General features: G+C 32.1%; 1 long non-coding RNA gene across 2 annotated transcripts in view; it reads left to right on the top strand.

The window, feature by feature from the left end:
• LOC308642435 overlaps positions 1 to 22,496 on the top strand; it is a 63,025-nt gene extending 40,529 nt beyond the window's left edge. Inside the window, exon 5 of one of the 2 annotated variants that reach the window (XR_014020556.1) lies at positions 22,138 to 22,496. This is a non-coding gene — a long non-coding RNA (uncharacterized lncRNA). The remainder of the gene's footprint in view (positions 1 to 22,137) is intronic. The other variant, XR_014020557.1, reaches the window with a different exon arrangement.
• The last annotated feature ends 2,721 nt before the right edge of the window (positions 22,497 to 25,217 follow it).

The raw sequence follows: 25,217 nt of genomic DNA, 5'->3' as shown, positions 1-25,217 counted from the left end.
TACTTGTAATTATTATTTACTAATAATAAAATTAGAAATAAATAAATAAATTGTAAAGGACCTATGGTAGTTTTCCTTGGAGTTTCTCATCTCAAATACCATAAGTTAATCCAGTCCACCAGCCTCTTGTCTGTTGGGTAATGTAAACACATGTTGTGGGAATCAGGAGTTTAACTTCTTTAGGGAAACATTATTCTGTCCTCCACATCAGAGGAAAGTCCTCTTGTTTTGTTCCTGAAAACAAATTTTGTCTTTATTTCTGCAAAGTATCTCTGTTTTCAGATTTTCTTGTAATGGTCATTAGCAAAAGTAAACAATTAAACTGTGATTGGTTGATTTTAAATATCTCCTCTTACAGTTTAGTTTAGCACTCAAGTTTTATTTTCCTTTGTAAGGGGTAAGGAAAACAGCTATGAGACTTAAGACAATTAAGTTTGATGTGCACATTTTTAACTCTCTCAACTGTGATAATTCAGGGCTGTGCAGTCTGCATATTAAAAACTACATTACACAGACGCTTGTGTATCAAAGATGCAAACCCAAACACTTACTAACAAAAACTCAGATAAAATGTGACCCCCGCAGAGGTTTCTTTTGTGAAACTCCACCAACCTCTCAGTCTCCATTTTATTACTCTTCAGAGCAAGTTTTCCTATGAAAAATTACAGCTTGCTTATTTGAGAATTTCATTTCCAATTCTTGTTCCAAAATATATTCAGTCCTGTCACACATAAAATCAAACTTTTTCTACCCTGTTATGCTTTGAATCTTAAAAGTCCCCAAAGGCCCTGTGTTGAAGGCTTTCTCTCCAGATGGTGGTGATACTAGGAGGTGGCAAACCTTTAGGAAATGGGATACAGAGGAAGGAAGTTAGGTATTTGGAGGCATGTCTTAGAGGGGATATTGGGACTTAGGCCATCCTCACTTTCTTTGCTTTCCAGTTGAAATGAGATGAACAACTTTTCTCCAACACATGGTCCCTGGCATATAGTTCTGCCTTACACAGGCCCAAAGAGACAGGGCCAAGTGACCATGTAATGAAATTTATGAAACTGAGTCAAAATAAATCTTTTCTCCTTATAATTTATTTATCTCAGGTATTTTGTCACAGTGACAGAATGCTGAATAACATATTCTTCACACTTACAATGGTTCTTTCTTTCATTTCTCAAAAGATAAAAATAAAAGTGACTGTTAAATATCTTACCATTTCAAGAAATATAAATTTCATTCCAAAAATTTTTAATGTAGCATGGTTACATGATTTATAAATTTTTTTGTAATAATCTCCTTAAAAATAATTGTTGATTTTTATTTTATGTTAGTACAATAAAATAGAAGTGGTGGAATACTGGAATTACTTCAGATAAAAGCAAAGATCTATGTATGAATGAATCTCCATGCCCAATCCTTTCTAAAGCAGATATTACTAAAAGATAGGAGTGTTTGTCTTTCACTTGAATCATACTTATAATAAAGGAAAATAAATTTCTTTTCTGCCTCCATTACATTATAATGTAATGTTGGCTTACATTATAATGTACCTATTCAGGGAGAAAATACATCTCTGAAACAGAAAGATGAAAAGTTTTTCACAGTTTCTGAATATTGTGTGATATTTTCTTAAAAATAAAATATATTGATGAATCAGTAAGCCATGATTGTTACATAATTGCCTCAGTGTCTTGAGATTTATTCCACATTGTTTTTTGTTTGCTTGATTTATTAGTATGTTAATTTTTATTTTATTTAATATTGACAATTATGATTGTATAAATTTTTGTGTTACAAAGTGATACTATGTTATATGTACACACTGTGGAATGACTGATTCAACAGGCTGGGGTAGAAAGGATGGAGAGATGTTAGTCCAAGTGTCCAAGTTTCAGTTAAACCAGAGGGATAAGTGACAGGTATTTGAGGTAGTAGTTATGTTAACTAGATTATTTCTTTGCATTTTTTAAGAAAATAATAAAGGGGAATTGGGATTGTGGCTCAGTGGTAGAGTGCTTGCTTAGCATGTTGAGGCACTGAGTCAGATTGTCAGCACTGCATATAAATAAATAAAATAAAAGTCTGTCAACAACTAAAAAATAAATTTAAAAAAAAAACAATAAAGGGCTTATAATTCTGTTGATGTTTTTATAATCTGCAAAATTCTGTCTATAAAAACAAAGAATGAAAGAAAGAACTTCTGACCAAGTACATAGGCTTTGTGTGAAAACAAATCCATGAAAAATCCACTGACAAAGGTGAAAGTATAATCAGAGGCCTCTCATAATTGTGTGTCTTGAATTCACTGGAACTAAAGTGATTTTTATGAAGTTTAGCTGAAGGCAAAGATAAATAAATAATACTGTTTCCCCACCATATTTGTTATCTTTTCACCCCTATCTCTTCTCTTTTCTCAAACTTAAGTCATTCCAAGTATTAAACACAATATGTAAATTATTGACCCTGAGACAACCCACTTAGAATTTTTTTCTTAAAAGAAATTTCAAAAATTGTTCCCTTATAGTAAGCAGGAAGAAAACTAAAGGCAATTCCAATCACAGTTTTCTGGGTAAAATATCAGGTGCAAATAGAACTGCATCTCTTCAAAGAGGAATAAACTTAGAAAAAAAGCAGAGCAACAAAATGAATCCTGCACAGTTTCTTTGCAAGCTCAGAAGAGAAAAAGAGAAAAAGGGAAATGCCAGACAGCACGGAGATGAATAAAATGTGCTGAGGTATTGCAACAGAAATAAAACAGAAGTGCAGGCTAAAACTACTTATTCTCTCAGGAATTCTCAAAACTTGTGCTGTCTAAAATGAGGAATGATAAAGGAAGAGAAATGATGAAAAGTGAATTTATGAAAGAAATTAAGATGGGAATGGCATTGTATAATTTGCAAACATAACCAGGAATAACAAAGAGCAGAATAATAACACACAGCAAATCATGGGCATTTAAAACTTATTTGAAGAATATCTCATAAAAATTTACAAAAAATGAAATAATAATTTCATTATTATTGAAATATGCAAAATGGAAATCCAGCTTACAGATTATTGGTGATCCCTACCAAAAGAAATAGCATCAGTAGCAACAACAAAATTAAATAATCTTTCCTTAGTCGAATGAAGTGATGATTTACTTGTTCTAAGAAATACATAGAAAAAAAAATTACAAGATGAAAGATACACATGCATTTCTGTCTTTTTATCACAGATAACATATAGGCAGATTAATTAACTTGGTAAAATTATCAAACTTACAATTTAAAAAAAAAATCTTCTGCAAACTCAGAAGCTCATTGGAGAAGAATCTAGTGATGGGCAAAACAAGATGGAGAGTCATTTCTTTCCTCAACCTACTCCTTAGCAATATTAAGTACAGAAGCCAAGGATGCAGTGTGTGTGGATTTCTGAAAATCAAAGACTGAGATCAATTCATCCTGTACTAAAGCAAGTTAGTACTTAAAACTGAAGAAAATGAAAATATTTGATTTTCTGTGAATTAAGGAATACCTTTGATTACAAAACTTCAACTAGAATAGTTAAACTCTGTCAATAAGTAGTTATATCTCAAAAATGAAAACATAAGTGGTGAAGCAATTTAGAAAAGCCAATGAACTTACAAATGCAAGCAATTTTAAATAATCTACAGTATTATAGTTTTTAAAAATAATATTTTTTAAACACTTATGGACTAAAAGAAAAGCACAAGTTCATGGCAAAAAAAAAAGGAATATAATAAGCATTGATTTAATTTTGGGTGACAATATAGAAGGAAGAGGGAGAAGAAGAGTATAAAAGATGTTTTCTTTTTTTACTTAGGAATGTCCCTTGAGGGTAGAGGGGATTGCTCTGTGGTTAGTCATTTGGCCAGCATTCAGGGAACTCTGAATTCAGTCCCCCATACCACAAAGAAACAAGGACAAAAGAAACAACAACAAAAAAAATGTCCATTGACAATATTTCTTTCTGGGCATGGAAAAAAATAAAAAAAAATAAAATTGTTATTTATCTATGTCCTCTGATTTATTAAAACAAAGCCTTTTACCTATAAAAATATGAAAGGAAAAGGTGGGGCAACACATAGCAATGTATAGAAAATATCAAGAAAATATGAAACATTTTTAGAAATAGCAAGTAAATGATAATTATAATGTCCTTGCTTAGCATCTTAGCATTAAATGACAGTGGCCATTATAAGAAATACGTTTCACTTTCCTGCCCAAAGGCCCCTCTGAGAAAGGCTCACCATTCCCTCATACCAACCCAACCCTTAACTTCCTGCATTAAGACCTGCCCAACTCTGATTCCTGAGCCTTCCAGGTGAAAGTCCCAGAACTCAACCCTGTTTTGCCTCTCTCTCTTATAGAGAGATGGCCTTTATTTGTCGGTTCTGACAAATCCACTCTCCTGTGTATCTCTACCTAGTCTCCATCTTTCATTTCTCACTTACCCATTTTTCGTTCCTCACTTTCCCTTCAATAATAAGTACATTTTACATTGTATATGATAACCTTACTTATTAAGAAGACAACCAAATCAAATTTGATAACAAAACTCATGCATAATTTAATAAATTCTAAAAATTAAAATTAGGAAAAACCCAACATCGTTGAGACAAATGCAAACCTTTATAATCAGACATCTCAAAAATTATGACAAATAAATTTAAATTGAATTCAAAAACTTAAAAATATACATGATTCCTCTTTAAAATGATTATGAGCACAAAGTATAATGAAGTTGAAGTATGCTGATGGAATAATGCAAATAATATATAAGTTTATGAACATCCAGGGATACATATAAATTTTTGAAATTCATAGTATGATTGGTAGAAACATAATAAGTTAGAATGCCACAAATAAATTTAGTACTTTATATATCAAAGTGATTAAACATAAATAAATTTATAAAAATGTACTCTATAATTTTATGGACACATCAATTTTTCTATTAACACAAGAGATATATCTTATTATATGTATGCTATGGGATAGTTTCAAAGACTATTCCTTAATAAATTTTTGTTCACAATTTATAAATGTCTTTATCAATACATTTTCAATTGAAACTTTCAATTGTAATTCTTTCAGTTTTACTCTATTTTCCTAAATTTCATTTATTTTTACTTCAGTATTTGTCTCATAGTTGATCTCAGGAAATGGAAACAATTGACAACTCTGCAGCTAAGCCAACAATACTGGATGTCAAAACATGTATTCCCTCCTCCATTAATACATCTTCATTATAATAGCACTCAACAAATGGGTCCACTTTTTAATTATGTTACCTTGAATAGAGTAACTTTTGCTAAATGAATGAGCTTTCAGTGCATGTTTGTGTGTGTGTGTGTGTGTGTGTGTGTGTGTGTGTGTGTGTGTTTTCTTCTCCATAGTCTTCTGTTTTAAAACTCCTGACTGTGGTGCTGGGGGGAGGGCTGAGAGCTGTGTGCTATGTTGCTGAAAGCAACACTAGCTAGTGTGGTGTCCTCATTTGAGACATCATCTACTAGGCACTACCTGCAGTTTATTGAGGAATGAGTTAGTTTTGAAACTTCCAACAGCCGTTCATAGTAGGAGGCAGATGAGAACTCAGTATTCAGTCTTCTGGCAACAATTCTTAATCAGCCAGCCTCTAATATGTTCAATTCTAATTTCTTCTACATACATTTTCTGCAGAACTGAGAGGATTTCCTAGTGGGTTTTCTCCTGGATTTCCTTTCATGAAGAAAGAAGAATGGGAAACAAGATAGAGTAAAGAATAAGTAATTTTAAATGTATGTGAAATGAAGGATTATTATAATCTGAAAGGATTCTTTTCAGAGTCCATTAAAAATAATTGAATATAAGAAAACCAAATGTACCCATTTTTCATTTAATTGTGAACTTTGCTTCTCAGGAACAACTTATTGATCCTCATATTAGCATAATCTGGACAATTTGACCCTTTGGACATTTGTAGAAAAGTAAATCAGAGTCTCCAAGGCTCATTACAGTGTTTATTGCAATTTCAAGGGATACTTCTGCAATTAAATTCTTGGTTGCTTGTTTTAAAACTCTGACTAAAGATTAATTATCTTCATTTGGGGAAGAAGAAATGTAAATAGTTGCACAACAATCAGGTGTACAGCATATTCACACCGAGAAGGTGCTCATGGTTATAGACATGCTTCTCAAGTTGCTCTTCTGAAGAACCTTCTGCAGTCCACTACAGCAGTCTGATGCTAGCAGTTATAAATAACCATTTCTGGAAATCTGAGCTGGTCCAGTAAATATTCTGGAGATTTAATTATGTCTTAAATTAACTAGAGCTGTTTAGGGGTGAGCTTTCTCTGTACCTATGAAGCAGGTTTTCAAAGGACAGGGATAGCTGAAACTGAGATTTAAGGCTTGTTGCAATTAATTTTCATACCTTGCTCAGAAACTTCAGTGTTTATCACAATAACTGGATTTCTGTCTTAGAATTGTGTATGAAGGAACCAAAAAGTTCAATGTCTCAGTTGCATATATTTTCTTACAATGCAAGTATGGTCAAACACTTTTTATAAAGGGTACTGTAGCCATCCTTAGACTTTGTGGTCTGCACATTCTTTTTGGCAACTGCATTAGTGTGGTCCAGGAGTATAAAAAGAGCCAGAGACAATAAGTAGGTCATTGGACATGACTGTATTCCAAAAAACTTTATTTATGGATGTTGAAGTTTGAGTTTTAAATAATTTTCATATATGTGAGATATTTTATTTTAGTTTTTTTAATCTGTTGAAAATATAAGTGACCATAAAGGAACAGTAGGCCAGATTTAAGCAACAAGTTATAATAGATTCTGCTACAGTATATTAACTTCAAATACATAAATAAGGGCAAATGGGGTAAGATGATGGTCATGTTAGTTTTCTTAACTACATTTACCATTTTAGTATGCATATGTGCATTAATACATCATGTTGTACACCTTCAAATATGCAATAATTTATGAAATACGTAATGAAATATTCACAGTCAAGCATTCAATCCCTTTTTTTTATCAGCCGTTGACCATAAGCAAAACTCTGATGGAAGTAAGTAAGAACTGGCCACTATGATCCATCAACTTCAGCCTAAAACCCACAAAGCTCCTTGGCTCATACTTTGAAAATCTGTTCCAGTTCTAATTCAGGTCCCTGACAACTTGGAAATAATTTAACTTCATTCTTTATTCCTCCTGTCAAGGCAGTGGCTCTCTGCATGGTGTCTTAGCCATATTTGGAGAATCTGTTAGTGCTCTTTTATTTCATACCCCATAGAGGGGGTAATTAACTAAGGCCCAAAATAGAAAGCAACTTTGACAGTGTCCTACTTGCAACCATTGAGTAATGAGTAATACAACCAATGAGTAAACCTTTTATGAAGCACATTATTTAGAATGACATAAATATATGTTTTATTTTTCTGTTCTGGGGATTGAACCCAGAGGAACTTTACCACTAAGTTATATCCCCAGCCTTTTTATTTTTGTATTTTGAGACATCATCTTGCTAAACTGAGGAGAGCTAACTTGATGAAGCTGGCCCCAAACTTTTGATCCTCCTACACACAGCTTTGAGTCATTTGGGGTTACAGGTGTGTACCACTACCCCAAGCTAAATATGTTTTAAATTAAGCCATGACAACATTTAAAAAGTAAAGGAAAAAAACCCTCCTAATAAGATATTAGTAAAATTCCCTTTCATGCTAAAACACTGCTTTCTATATTTATTTACATTTTATTTCATTATTATTCATTTCATATATATATGTTTACTATTTGGCAACAATGCTTATCTTGTCCATATAATATCATAAAGCATAATCCCTTGACCTGCCATTATGTTTTAATTACATCACTTATACTACTGGAGTTCCCTATTTCCCTTTTTCTGTTTCTGTCCAATATTTGTTATATTTTTTGATAAGCCATCTTTAAGCATTTATAACCTCATAAATATCAATTTCTTTGAATTAAGAAATACACTATGTTCACATTTACCTTTACTTAGTCCTTCAACCTATTCCTTTTTTTTCTAGAATGAATTGCCTTTTTTTGTTTTTCAGTATACCTATTGTTAATCGTTCACACTGACAACAGTCTCAGATAACTGTTCAAAACAATGGACAGATTGTATTCAATATTCAAAACCACATTAAAGATCATCATATAATCTCACTGCTACCTGTACTTGTTTTCCTCTTAGTAAGCCTTTCCTTTCCTTGTTCAAATCCAGGCTAATTATTCATCCAGAAAGTTCCAATTCTCTTGCTATTTAATTTTATTCTGAAGATACTTTATATCATTTGTCTTTATCAAATGTTCTCTTTTCAGGAACCCACATTTTTCTTTTTTAGGATTAAGCACTAGTTTTGTGAATCTCTCCAGCCTAAGAAAGATATCAAAGGGGTGACATTTTAGAAGGCTGGCTTACTTAAAAAATTCTTTATTATATTCTTAAAATTTAATCTGGGTATATAGCTTTAGACTAAAATTAATTGTTCCTTAAAATTTTTGAGTTATGTAAGAGTTTCTTTCTACTTACCAATATACTTGCTTGAATTCGTATGTGCAAAAATTCTAATGTTATCAACTCTCTGGATTCTTTCTTTAAAAAAAAAATAAAGCTTTTTTTTTTAAATTCTGATTTCTCTCTCCCCGCTTTTTCTCCCTCCGCCCTCCTTATCTGTCTGTACAGATACAAGCAAATATATACTATGCTATTTTCACTTCCCTTTCCTTGAGAAGAATTAATCACATGATCACCCATAACTACAAGGGAAGTGGGATATGTATCACATGCCCAGCTACTAAATTTCAAACTACAATTCTGGGTTATAGTGGATACAATCAAGCAGATGTGATATAAGTCAGGCTCCAAGTTTTCATGTATAAATAAATGAGCTCATTCCATCCATGTTTTAGCATTTAAGCACTACCAGATTTGGGATATATTTGAAAAAATAAATTCTCTTAAGCATGATTTTTTCCCCAGCTTAGGAGACATTTCTATCAGCTTTTCTTATTTCACTACTGGTTGTGTATAGGTCCCAGGATTGTTAGACCTCAGAGGACACTATTGACATAACAGCCAGTGAACAAAACAAAGAGAGACAAAGAACTCTGATAAAATAGGCAACATTAAAAAAGAAAGAAAGAAAAAAGAAGACAAAACAAAGTTGAAACTCTATCTAAAAAAATGTTCTGAGGAGGAAATCAAATAGAAGATGCTATAAGAAAGGAAAAATCAGAAAATCAAAGGAAACCTAAGAACTAAAAAATAAAATAAATAAAAAATAATGAGTGGGGCTGAGGATGTAGCTCCATGGCAGAGTGCTCACACAGCATATTCAATACTCAGTACATGAAAATCAAATCAAAATAACAACAACAAAACCAAACACTTCAATATCAGGTAGGAAGATATAAGAATCAAGATGAATGTTCTACCAGATAAAAGATAAGCAAGAAAAGGAAAATAAGAGAGAAAACATAAGAAAATGACAGAATCAAGACAGCATCAAATGTATTCAAATTCCATTTAAAAGTAAATAAAATGAAGGAAAAATTATCACAAAAACAGTTTAGTAATCAGCCTCAGCATTAAATTCCATGACTATCTAGTTGTATAAGTGCTCAGAATAATGAATGTAAAACTTCAAAGTATTTTTATTATAATATATTTTTGTTAAAATAAGAGAGATACCGAGCTAATAGGACACACACAAACACACACACACAGGCAGCCCTTTTAGAAATATTTTCTAATGACGTTTTTCCATTTAATGTCTGGACCTAATGAAAATGTTATCCTGAAAGATGATGAAGTTCTGATAAATAGCCCATATTTTCATAAAACCACATGAAAGAATGCTCCTGTCATTCTGACCACTCACCAAGAATTGTTTCAAAAGAAATAAATAATTTTGTATTCTGTTGAGCAATTACATTTTGGATTTCATTATCATTGTAGTGTTTCATACCTTCATTCATATATTCTATCCACTACAACATACAAAACCTTTTTTATATTTTCCAAAGAATCTTAAATCTGCATATCCAAATAGGTGTTTTTTCACTTGGTCTACTGTTCAAGAAAGGCACATACTCATTGGAAGTATTTGAATATACAATGGGGTTTTATAGTGGGGGTAAGATGCTGGACCCTATATCTATTGCTATGTAATAGATATCATCTTAGTGCAATGGTGAATATGACCTTAATATTTCATGGAAAATACTCAGAGATTTTGCCATTTCCTAAAAGTAGAAATATTTTCCCTTGAATTCAGCAAATGTTATTTGCTGTGCTCATGTACATCCATGGACAGGTTTGATGAGACTGCATATCCTGCTTTCCTTTTTCAGACAGCAAAAAGCTGTTTCATGGAACAAGTGTTTTAGATGAAAATGAATAGGTAGGAAATAAAACTATAATGTAAATCTAGACCCATAGTTACATAGTTGACAGCTGCATGTCTCAGGGAAAAATAGTCAATATTTTCTGTGATGATAGATTGAAGAGGGATTGGAATACAGCTGGATTTCTTCTGGTATTTCATAACAGTACACATTTCCCTCAGACTTAAAAGAGATCTCTAAATGGTCTTGAAATATTAGAATATTTATCAATCATGAATCCTGTTACTTCTAGTTAAATATAGATACTGATGATTTTTAGGTATTTACACTGACATTTTGGAAACAAGAAGTATTGTTAAATACTTTTGCAAGAGGTTCAATTTTGCCAATATATCCTGGAGTCATTATTGCTTGTTTCCCCAGAAAGAATGCATGATTAATAATGTTTTTTATATGATAAAGATATGACCATGCTCCAGTGAGTTCATAAACTATGAATTCGAAAAACATTTCAGCCTTTGGAACGTCTACAGATGTCATTAATTTTGTCCAGGTATACACTTTATCAATATGCTTTAAATATTACACAAAATAAAAAAGACATTCTGTGTGGATCATCCTCCATCAAACCACCCTTAAATTAATATTAAATATATCTAGCTTACTGAACACAAACATGTTCAACTACTTTTCTTTTTTATGTTTTCCATGCAAAAGTTTAATATTTATTTGTCCTATTTTGTTATGCAAGATACTAAAGTTCTTATAATTTAGAATAGACATGATTTATATGAGGGGAAAACTTGCTCAAATTTTGTAAAGATATAGGAAAATTATACTGTCAACCTATGAATGTTGTGAGAGTTAATTGTGGTAATATAGGACAAAAAATAGAAATCTGTTGCTCTGAAGACTAAGACTGAAATACTCAGCCTGGCCTGTAAACCCTCTGATCATCCAGTCTCGATCTACCCCATAAATCTCATTCAACATTAAGTTTTCGTCACATGCTATTCTGACCTCTGCTCAGGACCATCTTGAATATTCCAGGCTAGTTATTTTGCCTGAAATTTTCTCTCACTGCTCATGCAATGCATACAATCTTCAGCTAGTTTAATCTTGCATTCTGTCAAGTCTCTGTTCAACAGTGCTTCCTCAGGATAGTCTGAGTACATTTAGACTCCGTGTTTAAATGATGTTCCTCTAATATATACTTTTATATGTATGCTGCTTCTCTTTGTAGCTCCCCTTCTAATTACAGTTTTTTGTTTGTTTGACACTGCTCTCTAAATTTTCTTTCCCCCATTAAGCTGCAGGGGCCATTCATACATTGAAGGGCATCTAGTTTCGCTCCACAGTTTAGCTATTGTGAATTGTGCTGCTATAAACATTGATGTGGCTGTGTCCCTGTAAAAATAAATAAATAAATAAATAAATAAATAAATAAATAAATTTTTTAAAAAGAAAAAGTTTCACTTACTGGTGTTGTTAGACACCCCCCAAAGATCCTCACATTTCAAAATCTCAATCTGTGAATAAGCTATTTTACATGGGAAAAGAAACCTTGGAAGTACGAATTTGCAAGCAGACTTTGAAATGGAGAGATTATGCTGGCTTGACCAGACCCACTGTAATCACAAGAGTATTCAGAAGGTGAAAAAAGAAACAAGAGAATAGAAAGGCAGAATTCCCTTTGGGAAATGTCAGAGAGATACACTGGATCTGTTGAGTATTGCTGTCTTTGAAGATGGAGGAAGGACTATATAAAAATACTAAGACAAAAGGTGACTTTATAGAAGTAAACAGATTCTTCCTTAGAAGTTCCTGAAAGGAATGAAGCCCTGCAGTACTTTAATTTTAGCCCAATGAAATCACCCTGCTAAACTTCTAAAGTACATACTATTAGATAATAAATATGATGCTTAAAAAATACATTTGTATTGAATATTTCCAGAAGCATTATAAAACTAATATAATTGGCTGACCAGAATGATTAAAGTATCAGTGAGCTTATTATTATTATTTTTTAAAATGAGCTCAAATATGAGGAAATGGAAGAAAGAAAAGCAAGAAAGAGAAGGAAAGGAGGAGACTTTGCCAGTAATTCTCCAGGGAGTTTCCAGAAGCTTTTAGTCTTGGATTGGGGTAACTTTTTTTTTTTTTTTTTTTTTAGTTATAGATGGACACGATACCTTTATTTAATTTATTTATATGTGGTGCTGATGATGGAACCCAGTGCCTCACACATGCTAGATGAGCGCTCTACCACTGAGCACAGTCTCAGCACCTGGGGTCACATTTTTGAGCCTGCTTGTTCTGAGGCTTCAGCATCTTGGACCATGCAGCTACTTCTTTCTCCAGCTCTCTAACCCAGACTACCCAGCTTCTGGTCATGTAAGCCAATCGAATAAATTCCCTTTTTACAACCATACTTCCCAATTGGTCCTGTTCCTATAGAGAAACCTGACTAATATATCCCTATAGCAACCACCAAAAATAATTTGAAACTTTTAAGTAAATTAGATACATTAATAATGAAATCATATAAAATAGCAAATTATCTGAAAAATAGAAAAGGGGAAATAAAGAAACAAAAAATCTATAAAACAAATGGCATTCATAAATCAAAATATACCAATGCTTACTTTACATGTTAATGAACTAAACAAAACAATGAAAAGCCAAAGTTGAAAGGATAGAGGCAAAGTAAGCTTCAACAATAGGTTTTCAAAAGTGATGTACTTGAAAAAACAAAAAACAGAGTGAAAAAAAATTGATGAAAAAGTATCATACAACCTTGAGGTATAAGAAGTCTCAGATGCCTATACCAATATCAGGTACAAAAGATTCTCAAAGAAAAAGGTGAAGGACAAAAGGAAACAATTCATAATGATAAAAAATTTCTATTCTTCAGGAATTCAGGATTAGAAATCTATTTACCTCTCATAAAAGCTTCAAGTTATGAAGCAAAACTAACAGAAAAGGCGATAGATAGTTCCTCAATTAAAGTCAGAAAGTTTAATATCTATATATTACATTGATTATGGAGACAAATGGAAAAAAATAAAAAGTTGTTACGGAAGAGAGTAGCATAAATATCTTGCAATGGAATTTATAGAACTATACAACAATGAACTTTATTATTTTCAGTTTCTCCCTGAATATTTATCAACATAGATCTCATGCTATGGAATAATGTTTAAATATATTTAGGAGGATTGAAATTATGCAGAACATGTTATCTGTTGATGATGAGATTGATTTTGAAAACAATAACCATAAGACAGCTATAAAAGAGCTAAGTACTTGAAACTCAAGCAATATAATTCTAAATAATTCCTGGATCAAAGAAAAAAAATTAAAGTAGAAATTAGAAGAGTTTGTATTCAGTGAAAATAAAACTACTACATAAAATGTGTGACTTGAGCTGAAGGAGCACCCCAGAATTTATCGACCTATTTTTTTACATTAAAAAAAGTAAGTTACCTTCCTCTTTGAGAAAATAAAGAAATGAAAACTGAAAAAAACCCGTCTATCATAAGTACAATAAGAAAAATTTTATAAAAAATTTATAAATTTATAAATTTTACAATAAGAAAAATCTCTGAATTTGTATGTACAGAAATTCCTCCAGAATACAGAAGGAATACTTCCCAATTCAGATTTTGAATGCAAATCTTCTAAAACTATTTATTTATTTATTTATTTGGCACTGGGGATTAAACCTAGGGGTATTTTTAACCACTGAGCCACATTCCCAGCCATTTCAATTCACTTTGTCTTTTTTATTTTTAGACAGGGTCTCACTAAGTTGTTGAGGATGGCCTTAACTTGGAATCCTCTTTCCCCAATCTCCTGAGTCCTTGGGATTACCGCCCTGTGCCACTGCATCCAGAAAAATCTCATAAAACTTTAAAAAATTAACAAATACAGAACAATATTCCTTATAGATATGAATTATAAAATTATAAAATTATAAAATTTTGAAGCATTTTTAAACTTAATACTGCAATACACAAAGGAATATATCAAGACCGGATAAGATTTGAAAGTTTGAAGAATGGAAAAACAAACAAGAACTAATATTGGTCAACAATAAAAAAGAGCTGGGTATGCTGGTATATGCCTGTATTCCCAGTGACTCAGGAGACTGAGGCATGAAGATTGCAAGTTCAAAGCCAGCCTGTCTCAAAATAAAAAATAATAATAATAATAATGCAGCTGGGGATGAAGATCAGTGCTGAGAATATTCAACACCTGGTCTTGATTGCATCTCCAAAAAAAAAAAAAATAGAAATAGAAATAAACTTTCTCATTCTTTCAAAGATATGTACAAGTATCTAGAGTTAACATTGCACTTATTTTCAGATGTTGAACTCTCATCCCTTAATATATGGAATACCACTAATCTACAATGTATTGTCATTCCTGTTAATTTTAACAAAATGGGAAATATAAGAAGAAAATGAAAGAATGCCGCAGTCTGGCTGGGCAAAATAACCAGGGGGTGACAAGCAACTTGTGAACATTGAAAGAGCGGGAGGAGCCGCTTTATTACCGGACAGCAGAGGTATATATACTTAACTAATTACACACAGCTTAACTTAATTAACATCATCTAGATACAGCAGTCATTAAGGAATCCTCATCATCTTAATGACCCTCTGGCATTACTTCACAGACCACTCCTCCTGGCAAAGTGCCAGGTGCCATCTTGACTTGTCTGTGGCCCTCAACAAAAGGACACCTAAATGAATAGTGGCCTAAGAGTAACCAAATATCCGAAGACATCTCATCTAGAAGTGTTGCTATTTCCAAAGTGACCTATAAATTCAGTGTAATCGCATTAAAAATTCTCAAGCCTTGTGTGTGTGTGTGTGTGTGTGTGTGTGTGTGTGAAAATGTTCCAGAATATGTAAAGGACTCAGACAATCTAATATAATTGCTTAAAAAATCAAACAATGTTGACAAACTCACATTTCCTATACTTCAGGAATTATTTCAAATACACAGTAAGTACTATAGCCTGACACCAGACTCAGAATTTATAAATACACCAATAAGCCAATCTCCAAAAACCAAAGGCCAAAACGTTCTTTCTGATATGTGGGTGGTGATGGTAACAGACAAAAAGAAGGGGGGCAGTATAGAAGTTCACTGGATTAGACAAAGGGGAATGAAGGGAAGGCAGTGGGCATGGGAACAAGAAAGACAGTAGAATGAATCAGACATAACTTTTCCTATGTTCACATGTGAGTACATAACCAGTGTAACTCCACATCATATTCAACCACAAGAATGGGATCCTAATCAAAATATGTTATACTCCATATATGTGTAATATGTCAAAATAGATTTGACTGTCATGTGTATCTAAAAAACAAGTAAAAAAAGAAAAAGAAAAAAATACACTAATTGAATGCAATAGAGAGCCCAGAAACACACACACACACACACACACACACACACACACACACACACAAATGGTGTTATTTTATTTCCAAGAAAAGTATATAAGTTATCCCTATTAAGGCAGAAGAGTCAGAACAAAATATGTAGTTCAAGAGAAGAAATCAGCCTGGCATACACAAGGGCATATGTTTGATCACCAGAACGACAAAGCAAAACAGAAAATTCTCTTCAATAAATGAAATCATAATATAACAACTGAAAACCCATTTAGGAAAAAATTGAACCACACAAAAATTGAGATGGATTACATGCTTAAAAATTAAAAAGAAAAAAAACCTCGAAATTATCAGTGTTTTACAATAATATCTTGTAGAATATTTTCCTAAAACAAGAGTAATTTCTTTGGGCATAACACAGGAAGCAATAACAGCAAATAATTGCAAAAAGTGATGTGCTAGACTTTATCAAAATTAAAAAGATGTTGTTCTTCAAAATATATCATTAAAGAAGACATTGGCACAGACTGAGATAAATTTGGCAAAACATATGTCTGATAGAAATTGAATAAGGATGCACAAAAAATTCCTTCAAATGAATAGTAGAAAAGATAGTTAAAAATGAACAATGTGTCAAATGGTACTTTATAAAAGAGTAATATACATGTGGCTAAAAAGTCCACAATAGGTTCTCAGCAGAATGTGAGGAGGAAAATACAAAGAAAGCCCTCAGTGATCAGTACTATAAGAATCTTGATTGTCTGTGGTAAAAGGCTGATGGCATCAAAAGCTAACAGGGGCATGAAGCAACCAGGATTCTCAAACTTTGTGGTTGGGATTGTAAAAGGTCATAAAAAATCCTGGCAGTTAATGATACAACTAAAATAATTCCTACATTTCATCCATCAATTATAATCTCAACCATTTACATATACATGTGCATAAAATGACTTTTTATTCAGGAATATTCATAGCAACTTTTTTTATGATAACCCCAAGGTAAAATTTTCGTCAGTGTTCATCAGGAGAAGAATAGACTAAAAATGTATTTTACTCATGCAAAGAATAGTACTCAACTTTTTTTGTTGTTCAAATTAGTTATACATGATAGTAGAATGCATTTTGACACATCATACATAAATACAGTATAACTTCACATTCTTCTGATGGTACATGATATAGAATTACACCAGTCATGTAATCACATAGGGTAATAATCATAGGGTAATAATGTCTCTTTCATTCTACTACCCTTCTTACTTTCATTTCTCCTCTCCTCCTTTCACTCCCCTCTGTCTAATCCATAGTACTTCTACTCTTCCCTAACCCCCAAACTTATTGTGAATTAGCATCCATATAACAGAGAAAACATTTGGTTTTTGTTCTTTGGAATTGGCTTATTTTGCTTAGTATGATATTCTCCAGCTCCATCCACTTATCAGCAAATGCCATAACTTCATTCTTCTTTAAGACTGAGTAATATTCCATTGTGTATATATGCCATATTTTTTAATCCAGAATACTACTTAATTTAAAATAAAACAAGTTGTTGATACAATGAAAGGGATGAGTCTCAAAAAATGGATGCTGAATGAAAGAAAAATCTCTTACATATCATAAAGACAATTATTATATATATTTGCAAGAGTTTAGACAAATTTAAAAACTTGTTCGTATTCTTTACAGATCGGATCCAAGAGTAAACTTGTGCTTTGTATGATGTCAAAATTTGCTTTATAAACCACTACACTATATGGTTTTTTTTTTTTTTTTGCATTTGAGAAAACCAAAGAACAAAATTTAGGAATAATGACTCTTCAATCCAAAGAGAACACTCCTAGTAAATATCAGAATTATGAATAATGCAAAGCACACTTTAAAAAAAGTAAAAATGAACAAGATATATATTTTCATTCCTTAGGTCTGTAAAATTCCTCAGTAAATTTAGTGGTGATCATCTCTCCCACATGTATTTAGTGCTTTATCCCAAACCATTCTGATTAAAATTTCATTTGATCATTTTCAAAAATTTTCTTCTTTCTTCCTTAAAATTATGATTTATAGCATATAGCATAGTGATTAATAGATAAAAGAAGGAAGAAAGAAACAAGAAAAGAAGGAAGAAAATAAATCTTGATTTGGCAGAATTGTGTAATATAAAGTAGAAATTAGTTCAAATATATCCTTTCCAATTCAATCTGAGGATTTTTGTTTTTGTATGATACGGAGGATTGAACCCAGGAGTGCTCTACCACCAAGCAACAAGCATTCCCAGCCCTTTGCTCCTCCCTCCCTCCCTCCTTTCTCTCTCTCTCTCTCTCTCTCTCTCTCTCTCTCTCTCTCTCTCTCTCTCTCTATCCCTCCCTCCCTCAGAAAGGGATTTGCTAAATTGCCCAGGCTGGCTTCAAACTTGTGATCCTTTTCTGGATTACAGGTGTGTGTCACCAAACAGTTAAATATGAGTTGTTTTTTTTTTTTTTTTGAAACCTGTCTACCATTTGTGTGTGTGTGTGTGTGTGTGTGTGTGTGTGTGTGTTAAGAGAAAGAGTTTTCTTCAAAAGCTGGGTTATTTTTAGGAGGATAAAAGGGAGCAAAGGAGAGATTAATAGTGAAAATTTAAAAGTCATCAAAGGAAAAGGATATTTTACATAATTCTAACACATACAGCTGCACAAAGATGAGAAAGGCAGAATTTTAAAGAGTTTCAAGATACCAACTGGTAAAAATAAAAGCTATAAGCAAATATTAAAATTTTTGCATACTCAATGGCAGTAAAAAGCAACATGGTTTTACAAGTCATAATTATTATTTGTGCCATGAAATCAATATGATAATACTAATTCCACATACCTGAGATGCAGAAGTAGAAAGATTTGTTGAAGCCAAAATTTTAAGAAAGACAATATAATTTTATGTGTAAAATATAAATACTCAGTAGCAGACATAAGTTTCCATTAATATGATTACTGAATTCAGCAGTTTGGTCCAAGGTAAATACATATAAACAACCTGCATGTAACAAATTTAGTTAATACTTGATCATCAAAAAATACATTAAGGGCTGGGATTGTGGCTGAGTGGCACAGTGCTTGCCTTGCATGTATGAGGCACTGGGTTCTATCCTCAGCACCATATAAAATCAAATAAATAAAATAAAGGTACTGTGTCCATCTACAACTAAGCAAATAATATTAAAAAAATACATTAGGTAATATTCAAAGATCTCCTGAGTGGGATTTCCAAACCATACACATAAGGTTTTAGAATATTGCTATATTTAATCTTTGTTGATTGTAATAGGAAAATTGTTATCATTTCTGTTTTTTTCCTCAAAACTCTACAAACATTCAAATGATTTATAAATCCATCTTGAGTAGTATGAAACAGATTTCTGTTATTTGTGCTAAGGTTAATCCCTGTTCCTATAATAAATATCAGAAAAAAATATCGTACTTGGTTTCAATTGTTTTAAAAGAAATGGGATAAAATACTTACTGTATGCTAGAATTATGCAATTATCTTAAAATTTGAGTGGCTTTTATCATTCTTCTATGAAAAAAATAATGCACTTATTCATAAATACTTATCACAGACGTTTTCCTAGATATTTGGAATATAGTGTTTATAAAATAGAGTATATGGAGCATTTAATCTGTTATAAAAGATAAACACAATCAAGTATCAAATCAACAAAATCATTTCAGGTTGTAGCACCTGCATGAAAGAAAATTTATGAGGAGTAGTGACTGGGAGTGCCACTTCAGATTTATTCTCAGGGTTCACTACACAACCATCTGAGAAGTTGCCATTCTATTAAGACCAACCTATGTGAATATCCATGAGATTGCATTTTAAGCAACACAAGGTAGAAAGTCATTGAAGGGTAAAGGAACTTGACATACTCTTGGAACTAACAGTAGGGCAAAATGAGGTACAGAAAAGGAATGTGATGTGATAAAGTTGAAAGGACAGACAAATAAATTCACCTAGGTATGGTAAAGAATCTACACTTCACCCTAAGTGCAATGGAAATCATTGATGAAAGAAATGGTATGCATTTTCTAATCATATTGCTTTACATAGATAGATTAAAATCTAGACAAACATGAAAGTTTAAAGTATAAAGAATAGTGAGATTCAGTGTAGCATGGGCAGAAATTCATATTATCTTGGAAAAAGATTAATACAATGGAAAGAGTAAGACATGGAAAGGTAACTGAGCTTCATTTTAAGTGAAATGGTTTCTTTAGCACTATTGAGCAAAAGCCTAACATGATCTGATCTTGGTTTTAAAAATATGGAACAGATTTGAAGGAGCAAGAAAGTAGTGAGCATGTTATGTAAAGAACCTGGGTGGGCATTATAAAACTTTTCCCAGCATTGTAACAGGTGGCCTCCTTAGAAGTTCCTTTTCATAAAGAAACTGTCTCATTTTGAATATATTTAAATGTGGTTCCAACAAGATGAACATGGATGGTATGAGAAGGGTTTTTTTTTTCCATGCTTTTGATACCAAAAAAGTAGATTATGTAGATTTTGATTAGAGTTTCAGAAGACTTAAATAGCATCCACTAAGTAGACTAAAAAGCCCACAGAGAAAAAAAGCATTTCAAGAGGAACCACTAAAGAATTCTTTCAGCACCTGACTACATGGATTGTGTTCTCCAGAAAGTAACATAAGCATTACCTAAAACCTAATTGAAAATGCAAACCCTCAATCCAGCCTACTAATCAGAATCGTCACATTCTGACTTAGAATTCTAATGATTTTTATATATGTTAAAATTTGGGGAGTATTGTTCTAATGATATATCAGAGAACAAGAAGGAAGCATAAAATTGGCAGAATGAAAAATTCTTTATAAAACCCTCCTTTAAAATATTGGCAGCATTTGTGATTTATAGATTGTTATTGAAAATTGCTGTTCATTGTTTTCTATAGGAAAATAAAGATACAGCATATAATAACATTCTACGATGTTAAAATGTGTACTGTCCATAACTTAACATTTTTCATGCTGTTTATTTTCTCAAAATCCCTGATTTGTGTAAAATAACTTTTAGTTCTCTCCTCCTGGTCAATTTATTTAACACAACTATATTCACATAATGATTTAGCTTCAAATGATGATGGCTTATCAGTTAGTCTGTAATTTGTTTAGAGAAATTGAAACAAAGGCCTGAGGAGCCTGTAAAACAAATGCAGGGTCATGTAGCTAGTAAGAGGAACAGTTGGGTTACAGTACAAAACCACTGAATTCTTGAAGGAGATTATGTTGTGTTTTAAAAATTAATTTTTCTGGGCTGCAGTTTACCACAAATGTGAATAAATTGACAAAAACTGCATTTTGTATGCTTGTCAAAGCACATAAAAGAAATAATTTGTGTTAATATACATACACATGTGGCATATGTCTAGGATAATACTGTTAAATTAAAGGATATATTTTTTGCATGCTAATATTATCCATTGTCCATAGGTTTTCAACCCATAGTTATTAAAAATGTAACATGTAAATATCCAAACAATGAATTTAGTAAAAGGTTCTTCATGCCAAAATGTATTACACCTAGCATGCAATACTGATCATAATAGCACCTGTTAGTTTCTGTCCCATTAGCATACAGAATTCTCTGACTGTCCCAATTAATATTTCCAAACTCATCTTTCCTTTACTAGTTTACAAATACCAGTGAAATATTTATACACACCTATTGAAATTCATTTTCTTAACATTCTTAGAAATGTTATTTCTAGTTTATAGTTCTCTCCCCTAGCTAATGTTTTTCTCTATCATATCTTTGTCATAACCTATTATTTTTTTTTTCAGTTTTGCAATACTTTTCTCAAGGCTCTTTCAGTCTTGAAAAGTTTTATGACCTGTTTTCAAAATAGAACTGACTATCTCCTGGTCTCTGTGAATTTTCCCTTCTCCTATCTTTACAATCCATCTTTGTTTAATTTTTTTAAAGCATAAAACCCCATCTTGTATGTTATTACTAGAAAATTTGCTCAGATACTAAGTTTTTAGATCCCTAAAGACAGGAACAGTTTTTTTCCTTGCAATATTAACTGTATGGACAAGAATGTCATAATAAAAAAACAGCTAAATTTGATTTTATATTTATGCCCCAAGTTCTGTCATGCAGTCTTGAATATCCTGCCTCACAAAAGCTCTGGGAAGCAGATTCCATCATCCTAAAGTAGCAAAGCATCCTCCCACCCTCAGTAGATTAAAATTAGGATTTTAACCCCCTGTGCTAGCGTCTATGATGACACTATTTTACAACACCAATTTGAAGAGGCAAGAGTTTAGAATTCAAACAAGTCCTGATTTATAACCAAGGTTTTTCTCTCATTCCAGGTAGCAATCTTTGGAAATATATACAAATTGTTTGGAATTTTCCTCTTATAACATGGTAATGTATACATGATAAAAATGCTGTGATTATTCAATGATAAAGTTTATGGGCTAGAGAATCCATCTGTTAAATCTTAGCCCCAACCTTACTTCTATTTTCAGTGTTCTCTAGAGAGTTTATCATGATACTCTTTTCAATGTGACTATTCTGTATATTTTAAAAGTACTTTTCCTGCAATAAAAGACACACACTACCCTATATTTCTCTCTCTTTTTGGAAAGATTTATCTTAGATCATAGATACATGTCACAATGTCTCCTTGACTCAGGATTAACTGTCTTTGACGTTTCCAAACTTTGTCGTTTTATGGTCTCAGCAAGGAGACACTCAGAGCAGCCAGGAGGCAAGTTGTATGTGCTTTAGGTTTTACATCTGTCACTGAGAATTGACCTTTTTCATTTTCATCAACAGGAAAACCCAGTTCAACATCACGTAAAAAATAAAAGAAGAATAAAATTCTTAAGACAGGTTCCCATCACTTTTAGTCTATGAAAACAGTTTTAACAACAGCAAAGAGTGACTTTTCTCTGAGAAGCCACAAGCAATTGTGCTGTCAAGATGAGAACTAAAAGCATTTGGTTTATACATGTGGTATGGCTGTCTTAATCTTTTAGTTCATCAAATTCCAAAGAGTGAGCAAAAGGCAAAGATTGTAACTTTAGCTGCCAAAGAGAGTGTGAATCATTTCTCTCAAGATTTTAAATATCCTTTTTTAGCTTAAAGGCATAAAGTAACAAACCTGAATGAAAACAGATTTAGGCTGTAACAAGAAGACAGAATTTAACCAGCATATGTTAGAATGACTTACTGAAACAGAACAAAAGTTTTATGTATAAATGTTACTTAAAAAAAAAAACATGCAATGAATTGTTCACACTGTGTTGGCTAGGCATTATTATACTTTTAAAGGTTATGGGAACTCTGCTAGGATAAAGAACTAGCAATTACAAAAAGAATAATCTGTCATGAGAAAGGGCTTTTGATCCTTATTGAATAAAACAAACATTTAGTAAAATCATCTTCCTGTGAATCATGAGTCAAGGATACATTGTGACATGTATCTATATGAATATGTCTTGCACAACTGAGTTGGATATAAATTATATTATTTAATATTTGTCCCTGAATTGATAATACTTTCCTAAAATGGTTTATAATATTTAAGTTATTTACCTTACACTTAGTAATAATGAATCTACAGTTAAATGGAACCAATGGGTAAGTACAGAATGTACTGAAACACATGTAACAGTTTAGCTTCTAATTAAGATAACATCTCATATAGAAAGTTTTGATTATTCAAATAATGTAGAAAGGAACAGGTTTGTTTATCTACTTATCAGTATTTTATAACTTATGCTAAGATAAAGTCCAAGTGAATCCATGTGTTAAGCGTAAGAAGTAAATAAATAGTAAAAATATTAAATAAAATATTATTTTAAAAATGTTTATTGGAAAATTATTTTTAATAATTACATGGTTCAGAAATTATAAAAGAAAGTTTGCAAATTAGGCTACACTGTGGAAAGATTGATATATGTTACACATAACATAAGCCAAATTAAAAGATAAAATGTGATCTGGGTAAAATACTATAGTACACATGAGAAATAAATGTGTATCTTAAATATATCAAAAGCTGATGCAAAGCAATGTAAGGGGACCAGCAGCAGGTAGAGTAAGCGGTTTCTTCTAGTTCTCTGCATAAATGTTTATTCCAAATGGCTTCTCTTTGACAGGCTCACAGAAAATATCACCCTCACTATCTCCTTCACCAGCTGCTTTTCATTATTTTTATGTTCTCTACAAGTTCTAAGAAGTCTGGTACCAGGAACTCTATATTTAATTTGTTATTATATCATAGCCCATAATTTATTGTTCCACATGTAGTTTCTAAAAATTTTGAATGAATTAATGAATCTTGTATCAATGAAAAGAGACATATTAAATAAATAAAGGGAATAATAAACATATTATTCCCAGAGGTAAAGACAAAAGAATAAAAATGTGTGTGTGTGTGTGTGTGTGTGTATACATATGTGTGCACAAATAGGAAAGTGAACATACAAATTTGGTAATATGAATTTGTAGACAGTTGAATAAGTTTGATTTTGCAAATTTATATATATTTGCTCAGCTGTTTAAAATTAAGAATGGAGAAATAAAATTTTGAATAAGCTTTGGTTTAAATTTTATAAGAAATGATAGTAAGCAATGCATAAAAAAATAATTGCTTGATTACAGAGTATGAATGAATTGGTTCACCATCGGCCACACCATAGGCATGTGAAACTGCAAGTTGGGGTTACAATGTAAAGAAATAATGAGTATTTGGAAAACACACAGGGACAATAAAAAGGAAACTTAATAAAGCAGTGGAAAAGAAATGTTCAAAAGATTTTAAATTTTCTATAAGATGGTATTATATATTCTCTTCCACTTCCACCTTCTCTGACAGGCTTCTCTTACTGTGTTAGCTTCTGATAGTCATGTTCTCCAGTGTTTCTGTGCCTAAAAAATTTCCTGGATGACTGCCTTCAAAACCATGTCCATCACTGATATTTATACATCAATGATGTTCTGATAACATGTCTTATTATTACTATTATTACCTTCAACATGCAGATTTATGGAGCTAAATGCTATCCAAACATCACACTTTGGGACATTTATAGGAATTAATATCATTCTAAGTATTAAGACAGAACCAGATTCAACATAGTTATCAGATGCTTTTTAAAACTTCTGGCAGGACTGCTAAGGCAAACTCAACATCACAACCAGAAGCCTTGACAGGAATTGTTTGGAACACCTGGTTCTAATACACAGATCAATAGTTTGCCTTCACTTGCTCCCTCTCCTGTTGACACAGGGGATCTAGGGACTGGATAGCTGTAGAAAAACCCAATGTCTTCAGAACTGATCTTGAGAAGAACCAGGGCCAATCAGTTAAAAGATGGGCTCCCCACCAGTACACACATCTTAACTCCACATGTATAAGAGCATCTAAGCCAAGGTGCTG

This window comes from Spermophilus citellus (genome assembly GCF_964194105.1).
Source record: "Spermophilus citellus genome assembly, chromosome: 1".
NCBI lineage: Eukaryota > Metazoa > Chordata > Mammalia > Rodentia > Sciuridae > Spermophilus > Spermophilus citellus.
This window is presented reverse-complemented; position numbering and strand designations above follow the sequence as displayed.